This window comes from Aethalodelphis obliquidens, unplaced genomic scaffold (assembly GCF_003676395.1).
Source record: "Aethalodelphis obliquidens isolate GAN/ISIS:26980383/991018 unplaced genomic scaffold, ASM367639v1 scaffold5, whole genome shotgun sequence".
In the NCBI taxonomy this organism is placed as follows: Eukaryota; Metazoa; Chordata; class Mammalia; order Artiodactyla; family Delphinidae; genus Aethalodelphis; species Aethalodelphis obliquidens.
In genome coordinates this window covers 16,285,933-16,308,261 of record NW_020837949.1, presented here as the reverse complement: position 1 = coordinate 16,308,261, position 22,329 = coordinate 16,285,933, and positions in this window count along the sequence as shown.

Sequence of the window (22,329 nt, the reverse complement as noted above, 5' to 3'; positions counted from 1 at the left end):
TCCAATGGTAGATAGCTCTGAATGTCAGTCTAAAGAGGATGAGCTTTATCTAATGGGAAATCATTGATTTCGGAGTAGGAGACTTACCTTGCCAAACTGATGCTTTAGGAAATGTAATGTGGCAGCGATATGAAGGGATAGGGAGTAGAACTGGGGGGAAGGGTTATTTGGAGGTCTTGTCAACGGGCAAAGGTGAGGTAGATAACAGAGGCCTGGGGGTTGGAAGATTTTGTTGTAATTTTGTTGCTGTTATTTCAGCTTGTGGAATAAAATATATTAAATAGAAATGTGGATGTCACTATAGGATCCTGTTCTGGGGGAAAAAAAGGGGGAGCATTCACATTTAAGCTCTGGGTGATATTTATTAGATCGTTATCATTTATTTATAAACTGTATGGGGTACGTCTAAAAATCTATATTCTTGCCTGAAAATGGAAATGGGATGATCTACCCAACATGAGCCAACACAAACACTTTGCATTAAAAATAGAAAACCACAAAGCATGTGTACAACACACAGAAAAGATCACAAGGAGCTTCCCCCACCCGTATTTAAATTGTGAGATTTTTGTTTTAATAAGTGAAATACTGGAAGGGTTAAATTTTTTCAAATTTGTTACATAGATTTCTCTTGTAAAGAGAAAAATATTTTTTATTTTTGTACATTTTGCTCATTTACATGGCCCTTATAAACACTTCAACTCAATTGAATATACACAAATCTTTTTTTTATTTAACATCTTTATTGGAGTATAATTGCTTTGCAGTGGTGTGTTAGTTTCTGCTGTATAACAAAGTGAATCAGCTATACATAAACCTCTATCCCCATATCTCCTCCCTTTTGTGTCTCCATCCCACCCGTCTAGGTGGTCACAAAGCACCGAGCTGATCTCCCTGTGCTGTGCGGCTGCTTCCCACTAGCTATCTATTTTACATTTGGTAGTGTATAGATATCCATGCCACTCTCTCACTTTGTCCCAGCTTCCCCTTCCCTGTGTCCTCAAGTGCATTCTCTATGTCTGTGTCTTTATTCCTGTCCTGCCCCTAGGTTCTTCAGAACCTTTTTTTTTTTTTTTAGATTCCATATATATGTGTTAGCATACGGAATATACACAACTCTTTGAAGGAAGGATGCTGGGGATTACAACATTGTTTTGCATGAGGGAACTTTAACTCAGAGAGCCTATGGTAATTTACCCAAAGGTAAATTTACCCAAAGGCTGTTTAGCGGAGTAAACAGAGTAGATGCCCGTATCTCTGATAAAAATATGTTCCAAGATGCAATTATTACTAAAGAGTACTTTCTCATACAATTTCACATAGAACATCTGAGTAAATGTAAATGGTTTCCAGAAAAAAAAAATGGTTTGTTTATAATTGCATTATAAGGTTTATAATGTAACTAGCTATGTGTCCCTCACTGAAGGTGAAGCTTGTCACTCAGGAGATACATTTCTCCCTCCAGCATGCCCAGCAGGGACAAGCTGCCTAGTGGTTATGTCATTCTTATAAGCTATCACGATGAGAATGACCTCACCATTTTCCCAAATCTTCTTTCCTTTATCTAGAGCTGAATATCATTTTTTTCCTCCCAAGCTAAAAAAACATTATACTACTTTTCTCCAATCGGATCCATACCATGCAACGATTTCTAGAAATACCAACCACAGTCGTTCTTCATACTGTAACCATGCCAAAATTTAACCATGAAGAATTGCCACATTAGGAAAAATTTCTTTTTTGCACATCCTGAGGATGGATATAGTCTGTGTGATGGTTGAGATAACACTGGAGTGATTTCTGGATGTTTCTTGACACTTATTGAGGAATAGTCAAAACGTTGGTTATTTTGAAAGTTATGTTAAGGTCTTGTGCTTGAGTATAGGAAGTGGAGAGGTGGAAGTGGAACATTCTGCTGATACATGAATATTTATCATTTGCATTAATATGGATCTGCTGAGGAGCAAATGCCTATATGGGTTTAGATTGCATCTAAGAGATTTATTTACTGGAGGAAGAAGCAGACAAGGCAGGGAGATCCTTTAGATAGCAATACACATCTAACATTTTTGGAAGTTAAGAGGCAAGGAAGGAGGATTGGGTACAAAGAATCTTGGACTGTTGCACAGTTCCAAGAATGGTTTAGCCAGGTCAACGTGGAGTCCTTGAACCAAAGCCACTAGTTGGAGTAGTCCCACATCTTGCCAGCTTGGCCTGCCTTGGCACCTCTGCCAGGCGTAGTCATTCACTAGAGCAGTCTAAGGGAAGTACGGCCTTCGTGGATCCAGGACAGCAGCTAGGGTCACCAGTCAACTGAGCTCACCCCAGCAGGAGGTCTGAGCGGTCTGTGGGACCATATGGCATGGCTGCCACATGTTGGTATTACTCATTCCTCAGAAAAATGTTTCTCTAAAACAGCTTTGGTATTTTAATATCATTAGATGTTAGTCTGATTTGCCATGAGATTCAGGTGACCCATTATGAAGTCAAAAATACTGAATGTAATTTAAAAGCTGCTTAGCTAGAATTATTATACATGTCTTGGTTAAATTTATTTTTTTGTTTTGTGTATTTATACATGGGTGCATAAAGACAGATCTTTATATTAATATAAAATACATCTGTAGTATAATAAATACGTTGTGCATATCTTCTATTTAAATTTAGACTTACGCAAGAAAGTTATACTGACAAGCCATATTGGCATCTCTATAGTAACAGGACTAATTGGTGGCTCTTAGAAGGAATACGTCTGAAGATCAATGGCATAATGATTACTATTTCCTGCAGTGAGTTTTAAGAACTTCACAAATGAATCTTAAAAGCAATAGATTTATTTAATTTTTTACTTGTTTCAACTCTACAGAGTAATTTGTGAGTCTTAGTCAAAGAAGGATACCTGGTCACTTAAACAAGGACATTAAGTTTTTTGGTTTTTGTGGAATTTTTTTTGCGGTATGCGCACCTCTCACTGCTGTGGCCTCTCCCGTTGCGGACCACAGGCTCCGGACGCGCAGGCTGAGCGGCCATGGCTCACGGGCCCAGCCGCTCCACGGCATGTGGGATCCTCCCGGACCGGGGCACAAACCCGTGTCCCCTGCATCGGCAGGCGGACTCTCAACCACTGCGCCACCAGGGAAGCCCCGACGTTAAGTTTTATAAAAATTAGGCAAGTCAGATCTGTGTGTGTGCTTATAAATATTTATATTTACACGAAATTAACACAGTCATTAATAACTGGATTTATTGTTAGCAAAAGAATGAAAAAGAACATGGCACAAAAATTCAGAAGACCTGAGTTTGGGTGTTCTGCTATATGCTAATAACAAGTGACCTTAGAGGAATCAATTTAACCTTTTTAATCTTCAGTTTTATCATTTAGAAAATAGAGATAATTGCCCAAATGCCTTCTTCATATAGTTTGTAGGAAAGTCAAATGAGCTATGAGATCACACTGGAGTGACTCTGGATGTTTCTGTGAAAACACTAAAAACTGGAATTGTGACATGAAGGATAAATCGTCCATAGGGGTTGTTCATAGTGTGGCAGCATTCTTACTTCAACAGAGTTGAATAACCTTCCTGAAAGTTGCTCTGTATTGTCTCCCAGTGAAAACATATAGAATTCATCCATGTCCATAAATTCTTCTCTGGGAGGAGAGATGACTGTCTTCTCGTTCATTTATTTGCTCAACAAATATTAACCAAGCTCCTTTCAGGCACTGTTCTAGACACTGAGGGATGCAACAGGAAATAAGAGTGAATCAGATAGAGTCCATGTAAGCTCTGAAATGGAGATTGTGTGCAGGAAGTCTATTAGGGATCAACACATGTCAGAGTAAGTGAAGCAAGTTTGGGTGGAGGGAAAGGCTAAACTGAGACTTAGTTGCAACAAGGGCTTCAGAAAACCCCAGAGGCATTTCTAGAGTTGGGATGGCCTTGGCACTGACCATGTACTTGATGTGGGTTACCCCTAGGAAGGGACAAAACCTTGAGTGAGACAGCTTCCTTCAACCAAGGCCAGTTTCCAGTGGAGCAGGTTTATAACCTGTGAGCAGGTAACAGTCTCCACAGCTTGGAGAATGAGTATCTGGTTCCTGAAGGGACATCTAAGTGGTGTATCACAGCATTCAGTACAATAAATAAATGTATGCTGTGTCAGGTGGTAACTGGTGCTATGGAGAAAAATAAGACAAAGCATGAAAGTCTCCAAGACAAAGGGGGCTTTTATACAGAAAAGACGATAGATTATTTTGAGAAGAGACCTACGAGAGGTGAAAGCACAAAGCATGCAGATTTCTGTGGTCAGAACTTTCCAAGTAAATGACATGACATATACCTGCAAAGGCTCTGAGGTAGGACATGGTGGCTGATGTGTTTCAAGAAGAACAAGGAAAGTGTTAGGGCTTAAGTGGCATGAATAGTGGGGAGATAGGTAAGATGTGAGGTCGGAGAGCTGGTTCGGGAGCAGGGGAGTCATGCACAGTCGTACTCACCAGATACTAATTGAGTTTCTACTCTAGCCAGGGTTGATGAACAAGATACCAGTAAGCAGTAATGACTAGGCATCTGTTGTTGTGAAGTTTATATTCAAGTAGAGGGTTGGGAAACATGAATCAGAAGATAATAGACAAAAATATAAGATTATATTTAACAGTGGTCAGCACTAAAAAGAAAATTTCTAAAGGATAAAGTGGTAGAAAATGAATGATATAGAGAGGTATCTTTAAATTATGCGATCAGGAAAGTATCTTTGAAAAGGTGGTGTTAGAACTGAAAACTGTATCACCTAAAAATGACATCAGAATCGACATGTAAATTAGTGAATATGTAGAAGCTGTATACAACACTTTTTCCTCTCATTTCAGTAGCTTCTGAGAAAATTATATCAGGTATGATTAACTTTAATTGTGCCAGCCTCATTACCCAGGTACAAGATGCTACTGATTGACTCTTGAGGACTGTCAGACCACCAAACCCTTGGGTTCGTTATTTTAGGCATGAGACTGGATCATCCCAGATCATTAAAATCACTTCTGAAATTCAGGGCCAGTGAATGTCCAAGAAACAAAATAGAATTGGTCTGATTGAACCACCATTTGTCAATTTTTTATTACCTTATTTAATTAGACCCTGGTGAATGAGACTAAGGCAGTCTTCTGTGTGAATCAATTAACTTCAAACAGTTCTACAGTCACTTAGAAAACTTATTATCTCAACTAACATTTCAATTCAGTTCACCTCAAAAAATGCTTATTAATGACTTATCATGTACAAAGCACAATGCTGGATGCAACAAGCATACATAAATGATCAATACATAGCCCATGTCCCCAGAAGATTACAAGAGAACTAGAGGAGGGGATATTTATGGAAGAATAGAGCACCAGGCTGACTGTGATCAGTATTATGGAAACACAGTGGCTAATCATTGATTATTAAACACTTCTTTTGATCATGAAACAGATAAGACAAGTGAATTTAAAGCAGCCCATCAGCACTACTAAAATAAAAGTTGAAGAGCATGTCTTTGACCAACATTAACAGGTGATAGAAAGTATATTAATTTACTTATTCATTTTGCATCTTTATCAAGTGCAATGGATTATATTGTGTCCCTCCAAAATTCATATGTTGAAATCCTCACCCCAGTACCTCAGAATGTGACCTTTTTGGGAAATAGGGTCCTTACAAGTCAAAATGAAGTCATTAGGGTGAGCCCTAAATTTGAATACAAACTTACCAAATTTGGAGAACACCATGTGAACATGAAGCCTTTCCTTACAAGCCAAGGAGAGAAGCCTGGAACAGATCCTTCTCTTGAAGCCCTCAGAAGAAACTAACCCTACCAACACCTTGATTTCAGACTTCTGTCCTCCAGAATTTTGAGACAATATTACTCTGTTGTTTAAGCCAACCAGTTTGTGGTACTTTGTTATGGCAGTCCTAGCAAACTCATTAGGCTTAAATATACTTCTAGCTAATGTCTAAATGCAGGAAATACTAATACTGTTAGCTAATGCATTGATTACAGCATGCTTATATATTTATAGCTCACATGGAAATGAGAGGTTTGGAAAAGATTTATTTTCAAAATAACTGAAGTTTACTTCAAGTGCCATTTTTATTTTTTTTAACAAATTAATTTGCAATGTTTATGAGCTTTTCTGCCCTTCTAAAGAGTAGAGTTAACATTATTCAACCTCAGGATCACCAGGATGACTCAAAAGTATTTAGCTAACTTGTAATACAGCAAAGGCTTCACAGGCAGTTGGGGTAAGAAAGGTTGTGTGTTCTCACTATAGCCCCAGAGAGCTCTGTTTCTTGATATCTCAGGAAGATCTTTTCTTGATTTCTTTTTTGTTCACTCTTTCCAGGTTTCTGGTCATGCATTCTTATTAGTATCTGTAAGCCTGTTCTTTAATTTTTATAATTGGATGCAATTAACTTTCTGTTGGTTGGGAAATCAGATAGCAGAGTCTATAAAAGTTCTATAAGTGTCTGAGAAATTCCCCCACAAACATATATTATGCTCTTTTTCTTAAACATCTGTTTTAAAAGCAATGGAGATATCTGCTTGTTTGCTTGGAACATATATACATATGTTCCAAATACTGCATCTGGTGGAAGTCTATCTTCTAAGTAAGTTATTGCTTTATTCCAGTCCTAAAACATAAGGCTACCTGGTCTCCTGTTCCCATAGGTATGTTAATCACCTGCACATCCCTGAGTGTTTCCAGTTTTAGTTAATGACATCACCATTCAGATTGCAAAGTGTCATCCTCAAAATTCCCTCTTCCTTCATCATATTTACTCTTTACCAAATGTCATAAAATTCACCTCATCGAAACACTTTGGAATTCATCACTTTTCTCTATTCCCGTCACAATGCCCCAATCAAAGTTGTCATCATCTGTTAATTGGTCTTAGGCCACAGCCATGTTGACCTATCCACATTTGCTCTTGCCTTCCTCTAATTCATCTTCCTCACTGTGACCTGAACATTTTTTTAAAAAACACATTTGATTATAGTCATTTTTACTCCTACCCACTTAAATCCTCCAGTGGCTTCCCATAACTTTTATTATAAAGGCCGTGTTCCCAAACACTGCCATGTATCGCTTTCCTCCTCCATGCCTGCCCTACCCATCTCCTCTCATGAACGACATCCCATACATTTCCTTATTTTATCCATTCTGGATATTTTTTAGTTTTTTTCTATCCTCAGTGCTCTCTCCCACCACAGAAGGTTTGAGCTGAAGTTCCCTTTTCCTAGCAAATATTTTTTTCCACTCTTTACCTGATTAATTCCTCCTCATCTGTGAGATGTAAACTCAAGCTTCACTTTCTAGGCAAGTCTTCTCTGACCTTCCAGGCAGATTCAAATCCCCCTATTATGTACTCTCAGGACAACATACCTTTATTCCATTACATTTATCATTGTTGTCATTTTCCATTGAATTTGTGTGATTATATTTGTCTTCTCCACTACCCTGCAAGTTCTATCTTTCTTCACCAGATTCTGTGCACAGAATCTGGCATATTGTAGTTTTTAAATAAATATTTATTTAATAAATAAAGGGATTAAAAATGATGACATTGAAGTCAATCAGAGGCTACATGAGCTCCTAAGCATTGCCCCAAAGTTACAAAGAAAATTATGAGAAGAACTTAGGCCAGAGTGTAAAGATAGTGACAAAAAGTGACTGCATCTGACTAGAATAATTGTATAGGTAAGAAAAAAGGTCCTGAGCTATATTTCTGGGTTGGAGTTCTAAGAATTAAAAATACTGGTTCAAACATCTACCATGTTTTTCAAAATTAATAGTAACGTGAAGAAATAAAAATTAGTAGGCAAGAAGAAAAAAAACAAACTGGCATTGTCGAGATATGACCCACGTCCAAGCTTGGTTCAGAGCTGTGCCGCACTTTCTTCGAGCCTGGCTTGTGCCTGTCTCTAAGCCCCTTACACTAGCTATTTCCCCTGTCTGAAATATTCTTACTCCAGAACTTAACGTTGCTCAATTATTACCAGTCATGTCTCTGATGAAATTTCAGCTCCTTTGTGTCATGCATTCCCTGAATATCTTTATCAGTCAGAGTAAGATAGATTATATTGTGGAGGGAAAGATAAATATTTGTGGCATAAAACAACAAAGTTTTATTTTACAACTCACTATTTATCCACAATGGTTAGCAGGAGTCATTCAGGGACCCAGACTATGGAGCTTCTACCATTTTGAACATTTCAGAGGGAAGGAGAGTCCTGGTGGTTCTCACATTGGTAATTAAATGCTCAGCTTTGAGTCACATCAGCGCCACTCAGATCTCAAAACTAGATCTAATCACATGACCGTTCCCCAACCACTGCAGTCTGACCTTGTGCCTGTGTGGAGGGAGAACTATAAATATTTGGCAGACAGCATAATATATAATCTAGACTAGTCTTTTCACTTGCTTCTGCATTTTATGGTAATCACCATTGTCTGATATTATAGCTCTAGCTAGCTAGCTAGCTGTTTATTGCTTACTTCCCCCGACAAGATGCCCATGAAAGCAAAATTCTGTCGTAGTCAACTTAGCTTATCTCTAGCACATAGAACCATGCATGGCTTATGAATAGGCAATAAATAAATATTGTTTATTAAATGAACGAATGAATGAATAATGCACACTGCCTTTTTTTTTTTTTTTAACCCATACCATCTTCTATCCACGCCTTCTAGTAGTGAGCTCAGTTTGCCTTTATTCTAAGGCAAGAGGGTTGCTGGACTGTGAAGACAGATTATAAGCAAGGACTATGACATTCAAGTCAGATATTGAGATTAGCACATGGGGAGACATAGGAAGGCAGTTCAGACTAAGAAAGTTCACAGAAGCTTCGTGTGGTATGCTCTACTGGCTCAGAGAGAATCTGACATTTTGGCTCCAACTGGCTTTGCCAGGTGAGGGCACTTGATGGTGAGAAAAGTACTGCTTCAGAATGGAGATGACTTTATACTTCCTTCTCAGGTTATGATAGCCCCGTCACTCCCCGAATCTCAGAGATCTCGAGAGAGGCCGGCCCCACCAAGTAATTCATCATTTGGGCCTATCTCAATAATCTATTAAGAAGGAATGTGTCCTGTCCTCTCTCCAAGGTACTGATTCAAAACTGGTAAATACGGCCAAACTGTCCTAAGTGATGAACGTTTAGCAGCAATAAACAGCTTCCTCAAACCTTTGCAGCCCTCACCCCACTCCCACTCTGGGAAGGTGACTGTAGCCACTATACTTAGCTGAGATTGGGGGCACAATAGTTGGCACAGTTATATCACCACTAACATAAGCACTCACCTGGAAATTTGGACAAGCTAAATTCTGGTTAAATCTACAATACTAAATCATTTTGCACACTAGTGGAAACTTGGTATATAGTTTGCTATGGCTGCTGTAGCAAAATACCATAAACTTGGTGGCTTAAAAGAATGCAAGTTTATTATCTCTGTCTCATAATTTAGTAGTTCAGAAGTCCAGTATAGCTCTCACTGGAATATAATCAAGGTGGCAGCATGGCTGCCTTCCTTCTGGAGGCTCTAGGAGAGAATCTGTTTTTGTTTTTTTAATTTTCCAGCTTCTACAGACTGCCTGCATCCCTTGGCTCGTGGCTCGCTCCACGTTCAAAGCTAGTAATGACCAGCCAAATTCTTTTCACATCACATTACTCTGATACTGAGTCTTCTGTCTTGGTTACCTACTTTTAAGGATGCTTGTGTTGTATTGGACCCAACAGAATGATGCAGGATAATCTCCCTTTAAGGTCAGCTGATTAGCAGCTTTAATTCCATTCACCATCTGAATTCCCTTTTTTTTGCCATTTATAGTAACATAGTCAGAAGTTCCAGAGATTAGGATGTGGACATCTCCAGAAGGGGAGGCGTTATTCTACCTAAAACTTAGTACATATTAAAACATTGAAGATTATAAAATCATCATAAAATTAGCCAAAGGAGTATTATAAATAGCTGGTTTCTCAAAATATAATATGATAAATCTTGAGGTATTAAACTATTTTAAAAATAATCTGGAATCACTTAGGGTGAACACACTGCCATTTTGCAGGTGAAGACAGTGAATGATGGATGAGATAAATTATTTATCTAAGGCCATATAACTTGAAAGAGTTAGGATCAGGATGCAAGGCACTTTCTACTAAACCATCACTTTTGCATTGCATTTAGGAAGCCAGGTTATATTGAAATACATTCTAGAACAAATCTATCAAGCAGTTAACATTTGTTTTTAAATTTATGAAGACTAAAATTAAAAATTTACAATCCTGGGGTAATTCAACAATATAGAGTGAGTTAATCCTTTGATGTTGACCAGATGATCAGTCCTCTATGTGCGTGATACAAGAGGCTTTCCAATGCATAAAGGGACCTAGTTACAAGAGGCTGATTGATGTTTCCAGATGTGTCCATGTGCAGATTCACCCAATTCATCCCATTGCAATAGGACAATACTGTGTACAAGGTACATTCTTTCTACGAGAATCTGAAGCTTGCCATTTGCTGATCTCATGACACAGAAGTGTGCACATAAATAACTGCTTGACAAGTTATTTTTAAGTGAATCAAGATGGTCACTATTAAGGAAAAATATAAACATTGGCAACGATGGGAGCAGACTTAGGAGAAGGTGAAGGGAGACTCTAGACTTAACTCCAAAAGAACCATTCATCTACAAATTCAGGTTGTTTGGAATTGTATTATGAAGTATTGTCTATACTAGACAGTCACTTTTATTCTTCAGGGCTAACTGAAAGCTAAATAAATGCTCTGCGTGTTTATACACAGTCACATAGAAATGCTTTAAAAATGCTGTCTCCCTAGCGCTGCTGTGCTTTGTAAAACTGGCAGAGAAGATGCTATTTATATCTTTAATAAAACATTTAGATTAATTTTTCTGGTTCACCATGGATCCATTTTGAGAAGTACAATGGCGAGCTGGTTTGGGATATTATATTCTGACGCTTATCCTTAGCAGCTTGATTGCTATACGTTCCAAGTCTCTCCTCCACCCTGTCAGCACACCTCCAGGCTGTTTTGAGTAAGTTCTCTTTGTCTATGCCACCAGGTTTCTTAAGCGGTTTACAGAGAGAACTGTCACCCCAGAAGGGAGAAGGCAAAAAGCAAACAGAAATAGAAGCTTTTTCAAGACTATTTTTGTTTCTGCTACATATTTACCTAAACAGTTCAATGGAATGGGTTTATAAGACACATTTGAGGAGCTGAGAACTTTCAGCTTAGTATGAGAGCCATGTTGTAGTTGCTAGCAGTTTAGCAAAGGAGCACAAAACAGCAATGGCTCATTGCCTTTCTCTGACAGTGCTTGTTTTAGTCTTCCATCTTCCCATGGATGTATTTTGTGATAGACACCAGGAGTTGGTTCTTAGTTGTCTTTTTAGATTATGAGTAATGGCTCCACTAGGACATCTAATTTTGTTACCACACTGAACTTGGGGCTGCTCACCTGCCACACGGCAAAGCCAATATACTGACACTGGGTTGTGGTAAAGGAAATTACAGTGTTTATTTCAGGTTGCCAGGCAAGGAGAATGGGCAGCTCATGCTCAAAAGACCTGAACTCCCTGATGGCTTTCAAGGAAGGGTTTTTAAAGGCAACATTCAGGGTGAGGGTTCCAGCTCATGGACTTTCTTCTGATTGGTTGATGGTGGGGTGACAGGGTGATGTTTCAGGAACCTTAACCATCAACCTTCCGGTTCCAACCAGTCTGGGGTCTCCTGTGCTGGTCAGCATCAGGTCACCTCCTCCACCAGGGTGAAGATCTTGTTTTCTGCAGAACAAGTCAAAGATGTGTGTTAGATTATTATGTATATCCCTTGAGGAGGGACTAGGACTCTGTTTTATTACTGACCTATTGTTTAAGCTATCACTACTTTTCTTGCTTGACTCCTTTTCCTTTGTTTCTGCGTTCCCTCACTTCCCTAATTAGTAACTGCTCGAGTCTGCTCTTTGGAATTCAGTGAAGGCCTAGGAGACTAAAGCCTTTTTTCTACAAACAAGAAATGAGGGACAGGAAGAGGTTTTGTACCTGGGAAGGCCCTGCAGGGTCCTGCTCAGTTTCAATCCCCCCTTTTCTTTGATACTCCTCAATCCTGAGGGTAACGGGGCAGGACAAGAAAGGAAGTAAAGTTGTAGGTAAAGAGATTAATCATAAATTTGGCAGGGGAACTAGATTTTAGAGGGGCTTGGTTTCAGTTTCACTTGGTAAGTGCCTTTTTCAAGATGTCTTCTCACATTCCCTCTCCCCACCCTAATCTGTTTCCCTCTACTGCAACCAATTTTAGAACTTACTCCTATTTTTCTGTCTTCATTAGTCTGTTAATTCAGTTATTTTCTTTTAGTTTACAACTTAACTTTACTAGGGATATGTCCAGATTAGAAGTAAATATAACAACCGGAAGTTCTGGAGAGAAACTTTACCAATTCTAGCATTGCAGAATAAGTCATTGTCACTAAGTAGTCATAGTAAAAAACTGTTTAATGTGTTGGGATTATTTTTAATGGTATATAAATAATGTATTTATGTTAATAGCATATTAATATTCTGGCCAAAGGTAATAAGCCAGTGCCAAAGATAGCTCATATTTTAATAAAAGTTTTAAAATTCCTCCATGAGAATTATCATCATATTCATATAATTGTAGCCTGAGAAATATTCCCTTTGGGTGTTCAAGTTCTGAGCAATTAACCACTTCAAAATAACTTTGAGATTGAATATACTTAAAGAAAACTGATTTGGTGATTGGGGGAAGGGTCTGCCATGATTACAGCCCAAGTGCAGTAACCACACCCTGATTTATAAGAAATGTTGTTACGTTTAAAAGAGACAGGAGAAACATTGTTCACACCAGATTTTTTATTTTTAAATTTAAGAAGGAGGAGTCTAAGTCTAAACTTACGCAGAATCACTAGGAAGTAGAGAGTTGTGGTTAAAATTATCTGGTGAATCTCAAACCAATCAGTAGGACACATAAGAGCAGGGTAGCAACTGAGAAAATGTTTAAGGGCAAAAAGGCTTGGAATGAGAGAACATTTGTGAATTTAGGTGGTCAGAAAAAAAAAATCCTTTTATGAAAGCTTAGATTCATAAGGAGTTAGTCTATTTCTTTTTACTATCAGAATGTACTTATAGTCTAGAGGATTAGAAACTAGTTTCTGTAGCTAACAGATATGACCACTCATGGTTTTGGAAGCCAGAGCAAAGCAACTGTGGGGAGTTCTGTGCTTGACACAGGGCAGGACAGGTATCTTTGTTTTGGAGCGGAAATTTCATTTCTTCATTAAGAGCCATATAAGGACAAGGGGTACCTTGCGCTGACATTCCATACCAGGAGCTGATAAGACTAAATAAGTAAAGGAAAGGAGACACCAGTGATTGCTTCATCTTTCTAGTAAGGTTACACATATATTCTTTCCTCATATAACTTGAGTGAACAAGAATAACACCCTGCCCCAAACTTTCCCTGTCCCCCAGCCACATATTGGCTAATATTCTCTTAAGTAGACATTATTTTTAATTAAGAAGGAAACACCTGCCTGGGGGAAGTGGGAATGGGTAAGGAGAAAAGAAATCATTCATTCACATCACAGTTTAGTTACATATCCACCGTCAATAATAATCCACATCTTACAAAATACTTTTCGCAAATACAATTTCATTTAATCAACATGACGACTCTGGGGCAGATTCTACACATTAGTTACATGTGAGGGAACTGAGGTGTGTCAATAATCAGTATCAAGACTACAAGGGACAAAGAGCTTTATTTGGGGTATTAAAAACCGCAATTCAGGAAACACAGATTTGGGTAAGATCAGGGAAGAGAAAGAGTCAGGGTCTTACAAAGACAAAAGCCATTAGGTTGATATGTTGTCTGGAGAGAGTTGTGATTGACTCTGATGCAGGAAAGGAAATATTTGTCTTTAAAGAATAGGCTGTCACAGGTTATTTTAGGGTAAGGGTTTGATGAGTAGATAGACTGCCACAAGTTATTTTAGGGTAAGTGTCCGATAAGTATCTTGAGTTTCTGGCAGATGTTCTAGATGCCTGCTGAAACAATAAGAGATCAAAAGGTCAGGTTTCATCCGGGTTAAGATGTACACAAGTCACACTTCCTCAGTGGCCTTCTGGGTCCATTTTAGAGAGCTCTCTTAGTGATACCAACTCCATGTTGACTTTCCTTTTACAGGTGTAAAGGGATTAAGCATTTTGTCCAAGGTCACATCTAATAAGTGGTGAAGTTTGAACCTGAACCTTGCTTTACTCTGTGAAGAGTTTTGGATCCCATCTTTCCCATGTTTTGGCCCTAAAAGCAAGTCTACTATTTATAACTTAGCAATTTTTTGTCTTCTTCACTTTCCTAGTATTGTCCAGGCAATCCCTACTTCTTATATGATGATAAAAAGGCTTTCTATATACCATTGCTCTTCTTGGATACTGGGTGGCATATTCCCACTTTCACCTTGAAAATTTACATTCTTGCCCCATTTTCATTCTCCCTCTCATCACTCTGGACCAGCTCTATGGCAAGACATATAGAAACCTAAGAGAACATTCCCAGGGATGAGCCTAGTATTATTCTGCAAACTGAAAGTATAAACTATGGCTCAAAAATGTTTCCATTGCTTTAAGTGCATTCCATAAACAGGGACTGCATTCCAGTTCTTAGTAACATTACTGTCATCCCCAATGCCATTATATAATTAGAATAAGTTGTAATGGCCGTGCCCAAGAGTTTTCTTCTCAAATTATAGAAATGTCCATGTGCCAGAGATACTCGCTGCTAAGTAACTTCACTGTCACCTTATTACTTCCAAAACACAAAACAAGACAAAATTAGTATAATAAAAGCTACAGTGAAATTGGAAGTACGTCCTAGAGCATAGTGCCCTGGACAAAAAGTATGTAGTGATGCTCCTGTCCTACTCTAGTCTTCTCCATTAACTAACTCTGGAAATTAGATATTAGTTACTTTTGTCTACTCTGGATACTACAAAAGCATGTGCCCAAGTTTTGGTAGATGGTGTGGGGGAGGAAAAATTATTTTCCCTCTACCCTTCTAGGTTCTTAGCTGAGATTCCTCTATAATAAAATATTAATATGAAAAAACAAACAAAATTTTAATAACATGTATACCTCCAGTATACATGAGAGACCTAGGAAAACTGAGTAACTCTCTGAAATGGCCGAAGCCATCATCTTAAATAACATCTCCAGCTAAAGGCAAAAGAAGGTGTTGGGTGGGGTGGCGGAAGAGGCCAGTTGTGGGAGGTTACCAGGAAAAGCACAGTAAGGTTGTTATATAGATTTAAGCTTTCACCTTCACCTTTGATAAAACTTGTTTCTAGAGCTTTAGAGTCATCCTTCTCTTCTTAGTACAGAGAGGGAGGCACCCTTACAAATGGAGATTTCCCTTACAAATGTAAAAACGTCTCTTACAAAAGGGTAAACTGCTACTCAGTTTTCAGAACTCTTCCTATGTCTGCCTTTTCTCAAAAATAACCAGCTCAAAATAATCAATATGCCAAAGAGGCATGTTTTGGAGTGGGATATTCTGTTCATTAATATGTGGTCACTAATATATGTCTTCAGTTTTAACAGTGTCTTCCTGCTAATTGCTTTAAATATTTTAAGTACTGTTTCATCATCCAGAGTCTCTCACTCCCAAGATCTAACTTGTCATAGCTTCCAAATCCCAGGGAGAGTACCTTCTGTAAAATCCACTTATGGAATCAGTTCTCTGATAGAGAAGTGTCAGGTCCTTTCCTGAATCCCTCATGGATTATGGCATCAAAAGTTTTATCACAAGTGCCTAAGAACAACATTTCTGTTTCTGTTGTTCTTTCCAACTGGGTTAGCTTTCTGAAGGGCGGGAGTCTTTCTTAGTTACTTATTTTTGTTGCCCTAGTATCTAAGAGAATATTGCATGATATACTAATTTTGTTGAGCCAATTTCCATACTTCACATTTAGTTTATAATAGACTTCTGAGAAACACTCTACTCTCAGAAGTGTCTCGTGCAATTCACAATGCTGCAGAAGGAAGCAAAGCAATGGCAGCTTGTTTACATGAGACTTGCTCAAGAAAGAAACATTTCCATGGGATTACAGTCAAGCAGGGAAATCTGTCTGCTCCATATCCTGGCCTCAGTAAAAGGAGAGCACATTGTGTCAGCCATGGACTTTAAGGGTAGATTTGGAGTGGTTGTTCTTGAAAATGTTCAGTGATTACCAGTGCGTGTTTATTGGGCATCCATTTAAAATGAACTCCCTTTCTAAGAAAGCGTTTGTCAATAAAAGCCTTGTAGAAATGTAGCACATACATTGACTTCGCGCCGCTCCGCGGCACGTGGGATCCTTCCGGTCCAGGGCATGAACCCGCGTCCCCCGCATTGGCAGGCGGACTCCCAACCACTGAGCCACCAGGGAAGCCCGCCTCATTCCTTTTTGCAGGTTTGTATAGAATACAGCTCATGAGATTTTGTAAATGAGGCCCTTAAACCCAAATCCCAGTCACCTTGCTGAGTAAATGAGGAAGAAAGGACAAAGTGTCCAGGATCTGTGTTATTAGGCACGGTAAATCAGGGAATGCTGCTTTGGGAGCACTAGTAGGAGAAAGAGTGTCTTTACAAAGTGAAAAGGTCTATATGGGGCGACATTATCAGCTACGTTCAGTTGAGTCTCGCTTGGCAAAAGGCTGCTTTGTGCGTCACAATTATCTCAGTCACTCTTAAGAAACAGAGTAGGTCAGATTTAGTGAGGACGCTGTCCTCTGTGATGGTGCCTGCCAGGATATCTTTGAAATGTTCTAAAATTTCCACCTGTCCCTTGAAGGACAATTTTAGTTAGCTTAAGAACCAGGTAACTATATGATCTGAGAAATTATGTGAATTCCCATGAGTATGTGACTAGTTGACTCTAAATTCTAAGAAATTAAGTTTCCCTACAGACTGAAAAGATTTTGAAATTCCTAGCCTACTCTACCGCAAAGTCATTGATTCAAATAATTTGGGCCCCACTTAGAAGAGTCTGATAAGACTTTCACTTTGAACTTTCTGGAATCTTATCTCCATCTGAGATTCCAGCATCTCACTTAGGCTGTGAAAAGGGGAAATTTAAGCTGTTTGTCAAAATCTGCCCTGAGGTTGATGTGGTTGAAATGTTTGTTATCCCTGTGTTAGAGGTTCACCTCTAAAGAGGAACTGGGCACTACATCCTGGAAGGAGGAATGCCCAGACGCTAAATGCTTTTCTAGGAAACACATGTCCCCATGTGGCCTTTTTCTCCTGCATTCTTAACACTGATTTATCACCATTGCAGCTGTTTAACATCTTAGAGGGGAGTGTTTCATTTTGTCCCCCTTCTTTGTATTCCCTGTTCGAAAATGAGCTCTGTATTTTAAATATTTTAGACCCAGCAGCAGTAAATGTTTTCAGGCTTTGGATAACACCATCACTGCTTGGAGAGGAAGAGTTTAAAACAGCTGTGATGCCAAGCTTCAAGAAAAAAGGAGAAGGAAAAAAATAGCAAAGCATTGTTTGTTAAAGTGTCACCAAGCATTGTCACTCAGAATCAGTCTCATTTGTATATGGAAACTCCTATTGCAGGGACTGAAAAAGAAAGCTTAGGATTTTCTAGGAGAGAAAGAGATAATCTTTTTTAGCTAAAGAATAGAAGCATTTAAAATTACTCTCTAGAAAGGTTTGCAGGGAAAATAAATAACTCTAAGAAGAATAGTGTGTCTATTATGGGACTGTTATTAAGATTTCAAAACAGTGAGGGCAACGGTAGCACCCATTTTAAGCAGTGATTGTCATCTAGTGGAGGTTCACTTTTAACCCAGGATTGTTATATTTCAAACTGAGGTCAAGGAAAAGATAGGTTCCTTTGGCATACATCAGAAAAATCAGCCCGCCTTTCCCAGACCTCCTGCTGACAAATGCTGTGCTTTCCTAGTTCAAACCTTGAACAGTTTGTGTGAGTGGGAGATGAAGACAAGACAAAATCTCCTTGCTCTTGGCTCATTTTCCCCATATAGGCAAGGCTCGCACATTCATTTTCTTGGTTCTTTGAAAGCAGAAAATTAAGAAAATATTATGGACGCCATACCTGGTGGGAAATCACTTGAGTTGAACTCGTCACCCTCTTAATGTGCTTATGATGACAGAGTGCTGATTTGTGCATCTAATTACTGAAGTCTAATTATTGCTACAACATTGAAATCAACATGGCACAATAAAATATGCACCACCTTCCCAGAAATGAGACTTGCTATTCACCTTCTCCTCATGTTGGTGGTGATCTTATTTACAGTCTTATTCAAAATGGAACTTTGTCAAAGATTCAAAGTCATCCCTTTCGAGCATCTGAGCTCTTTAGCACATGCCTAAAAGTAACTTTCTGAGGTTGCAGGTAATGAAGTTTGGCTTCACAAGTGGAAATTACTAATTAGTGTTCTTTGAGGTGGAAAATAGGCATGTAGATAAAAGGAAACCCATAGATGCATTCTATAAAGTCTTTAGAAAGCACTTTTGAAAACGTTCCACACCGTGGGTTACTAATAAATGTAAAAGCTATATGCCTGGGATGGGGGAGTACTCTTTTATCTCAGAAAGTGAACTGTCTTAAGAAATAAAAATAAAATGCTCAGAATACACATGATCTTTTCTTGTATAGAAAGAGAAACTAGAAGGGGGGAAAATGGGATTTCTTTGGGTCGGTATTTTGATGGATTATGTTTAACATGCTTGTTGCATGAAATTGAGGAGCAGCATGGTTTCCATTGGCAAGATTCACTCCTAAATATTCCGATTCAGTAGGTCAGGGGCATGACCCAAGAAGCTGTTTTCAAATCCTGACTGACAGTCTTATCATTATAGCTAATTTGCTATATGTCAGGCCGCCTTCTGAAAACTTTACATGAATGAACTCTATTATTCCTTATAAAAACCCCAGGGGAGTGTTACTATTACTGTATCCCTTTTACAGATTAAAAATATGAGGCATAGAGCAGTTAAATAATTCTCCAAAAACACACAATGAGTGGCACAGATGCAAGTATATGTTTTAAAAAAAGTGTTTTCATTGATGACCTAGAAGAAGAAAATGGACATTATTGCTGATTGCTCGCTAAAAATGCCGTTTCCTTTTGCAGCTCCTCTCCAAAAGGCCACAAGTACATGACTTCTATTGAACATGGTAGTTAGGTTATCCATGGACTCTGTTTTATTCAAGTTTGAGAAGATATTCGTTAGATTTCATTGGCGTTTTGCTTTATTGCTCTTTTTGGAATGTGTAGCCCTGTTAATGATATGAAAGAATATTATGATATGAAAGGCATTAATGATATGAAAGAACAAAATAGCAACAGATCACTAGGTTTTCTTCTTCTCTATTGCTGGCCAGGAAATTCCTTCCCCTTTATTTCTCTGCTTCGGGATGTCTATGTGGTTTTGTTTTGTTTTGATTTAAAGATCCAAGCAACTCCCTGGGCTTATGGAGGCTTAATAGTCAGAAGTAATGGAGAAAGAAAGGAAAATGTGAATTCATTTTCAAAAGATCACCTAAGAGAGAAGAAATGACAAAATCAGATATTTAATGTAAACAACCAATGCTGGGGGAGGCTGAGGCCAAGACTGGACAGAGCTGTCTTGATTTTCTCATATGTATCTTACAATCTCCCAGTGGTGGTGGGATGTGAGGGTGTGGAGGCTGAAGGTAGAGCCACAGGATATAATGCGTTATTTCAGGGTGACTTCAATCAAGCCAAAAAAGTTTGTGCCACATCCTGCTTGGTGATAGCTATGAGTTAACAGAAAGGGCAGACCCTTTCATCTACATAATTTTCATTTATCAATGAATTTATATTGCTGCATAATTTTTCATCTTGATTGTCATCTGATTGTCTTTCCCCACCAATAAGATGGGGAGCTTATAAAGGACAGGGACAGTGACTTTTGCTATTCTGTATTCCCTTTGACAGCTAGCAATGGCCTGGGCCTCAAGATTTGAACTCAACTTAATTGGATATATCAATTAAGATTTCAGCTTTTTTCATTTGATTGCCGAAGGTGGATGAAAGAAAATGTAGCCTTATAACGTGTCGTACACTGATGTTATCTTTATATACACATACTTTCACAAAAGCAAGTCTTGTTCTCAACTATACTTTAGAATCATATCACTGTATCTTTATCAGTTGTGACTAGTACCTAAAAATAATGAGTATTCTTCTTGGAATGGATTTCTCATTAAAATGAAAAAAACCTAAGACTGATTTAACACAAAAAGTTTGTATCCTGATTTTTTTCATGGAGATCCCAAATTCCATAAAGCACCATAAATACTTTGTAATCTAATGCCTATTAGTCAAAGAAACATGGGCATTGACCCTTGTATAAAATAAGAAAGAAAAGATTACCTCTTCCTCTTATACATTTGCCAGTGTCCCAGAGAAATAAATAATCCGTGAATAGTTCAGCACGATTATATGTTTACAAAGCACAGAGGATTTATTCTAATATTTTCCCACCTGGAAAAACTGGGCTTAAGCATCTTCAGCAATCAAAAAGCAACACCGCGTCCTTCCCAATATGTCATGTCACCTTTACAGCAATCATACTTGCAGGAATGGGACTGGGTGGTGGTAGTAACTGTAAACGTTCTGATGTAGAAATTGCAGATGGAGAGCTCGGCTCTGGGGATGGACGTGGAAAGGAGCAGAAAGGAGCCTGGAGAAAAGGCTGTCATATTTGCTCAGAAGAACCGCCAAATCAGAGAGCAGAAAAGATTTCATTGGAGGAACAACTAATCCTGTCATATTGAAAGAAAATTGTAAATGTTCTCTCCAGAAATTGTTCGCCCATTGCAGCTAATCGAACACACACTCACGAACACACGCACGCTCTCTTGTTATACCAAAGGTGCCCGGGCGCAGAGACCCGCTCCAGCGAGTGCGCGCGTGCACACACACACACACACACGGACACGCACACACACACACGAACGCACACACGCGCCAGCCTGAGGGTTGGCCAGAGCCTTGAAACTGCAGATTCCACTAGGAGATCGCCAGAGGAACCGAACTAATTAGTAATTAGTTGCCCCTACACTAATTACTACTTCCCTTACTTCCCCAAGCACTTTGGTGAAGAAATGAATCCCGCCCAGCTCGCCAGTCCAGCCAGGTCTCTGTTCGGTTTTGCTCTCCAGACTCAGCTTCTTTGGGAAAGCCAGGTTTGAAACTCCTTTTTTGCTTCTCCTTTGGTGTTCTGGTGTGGAGGGCGTGGGCGGTGTCACTTTAACTCCAGTCTACACCGCCAAGGGGTTTCAGACTCGTCAAGCGACTGGGACGGGTGTGGGGTGCGCGACTCTGCTAGCGCGCGCCCGAGCCTCGCAGCTTTGGCCTGAGCCTTCAGGTCCGCTCTCCCCCCCGCCTCCTCCGCCCCACCCCTCCGGGTGTCGCGGCACCAGCTAATCTTTTCCTTTTCGCTTGCAAGATCAAGGGAGAAAGCAAGCCGGCGCCTGGCCTCGGACTCTGAGCGCAGCGCAGCTCGCTCCCCGGCCGGTGAGCCCCGAACCCGCGAAGGGCTCCTCCACGCTCCCGCCAGCCCGCACCAGGGATATTGCAGCCCGGGGAGGCACCTGGAGCTAATCCGGCGGCAGGTAAGGACAGCGCGCTGCTCAGCTCTCTGCTTGCCAGCTCCAGGGACCCTGGCGCCGCGGGGTCCCTCCCAATTGCCAGGAGCGGGCGCGGAGGGGTCAGGTGTTAAGGAATTGGAGAATTCCTCCACAAGTGCGGATCCTCGAAAGGAAACTTTGGCTTCTGGGGCTTGGAGAACTGAGGGCAGTGATGGCGGGTCTGGAAAGAAGGGGCAAGAGAGGCAGAGCGCGGGACAAGGATGCGATTTCGCGGGTCACTGAGTCCGGAGGAAGGTGGCAAAGGTAGCCTGGGGGCCGCGCCGGCCGTGACATCGCTCCCTCTCCCAGCCCGCCATTCCCTCCACTGTCACCCGACTCCCTCCTCCTCCCTGACAGGCGGTCAAGGAAAAGACGGGAGAGCTTCGCCCTCTCCTGCCCCTCACGTTCCTTCCAGCCTGGGGTCTGGCCACGTCTCCCAGGCGTTTGGGGTGGAGGCCCAGCTCCTCTGGCTCCATATGGCCCCCTGTTTCCGCCTTCTGAACTGTCCTTTGGGCGCCCGCGCCAAGTCGCTGGAGAGAGGCTTGGTACTGCGGTCCAAGGAGCGTGGCCAAAGGGCAGGGGA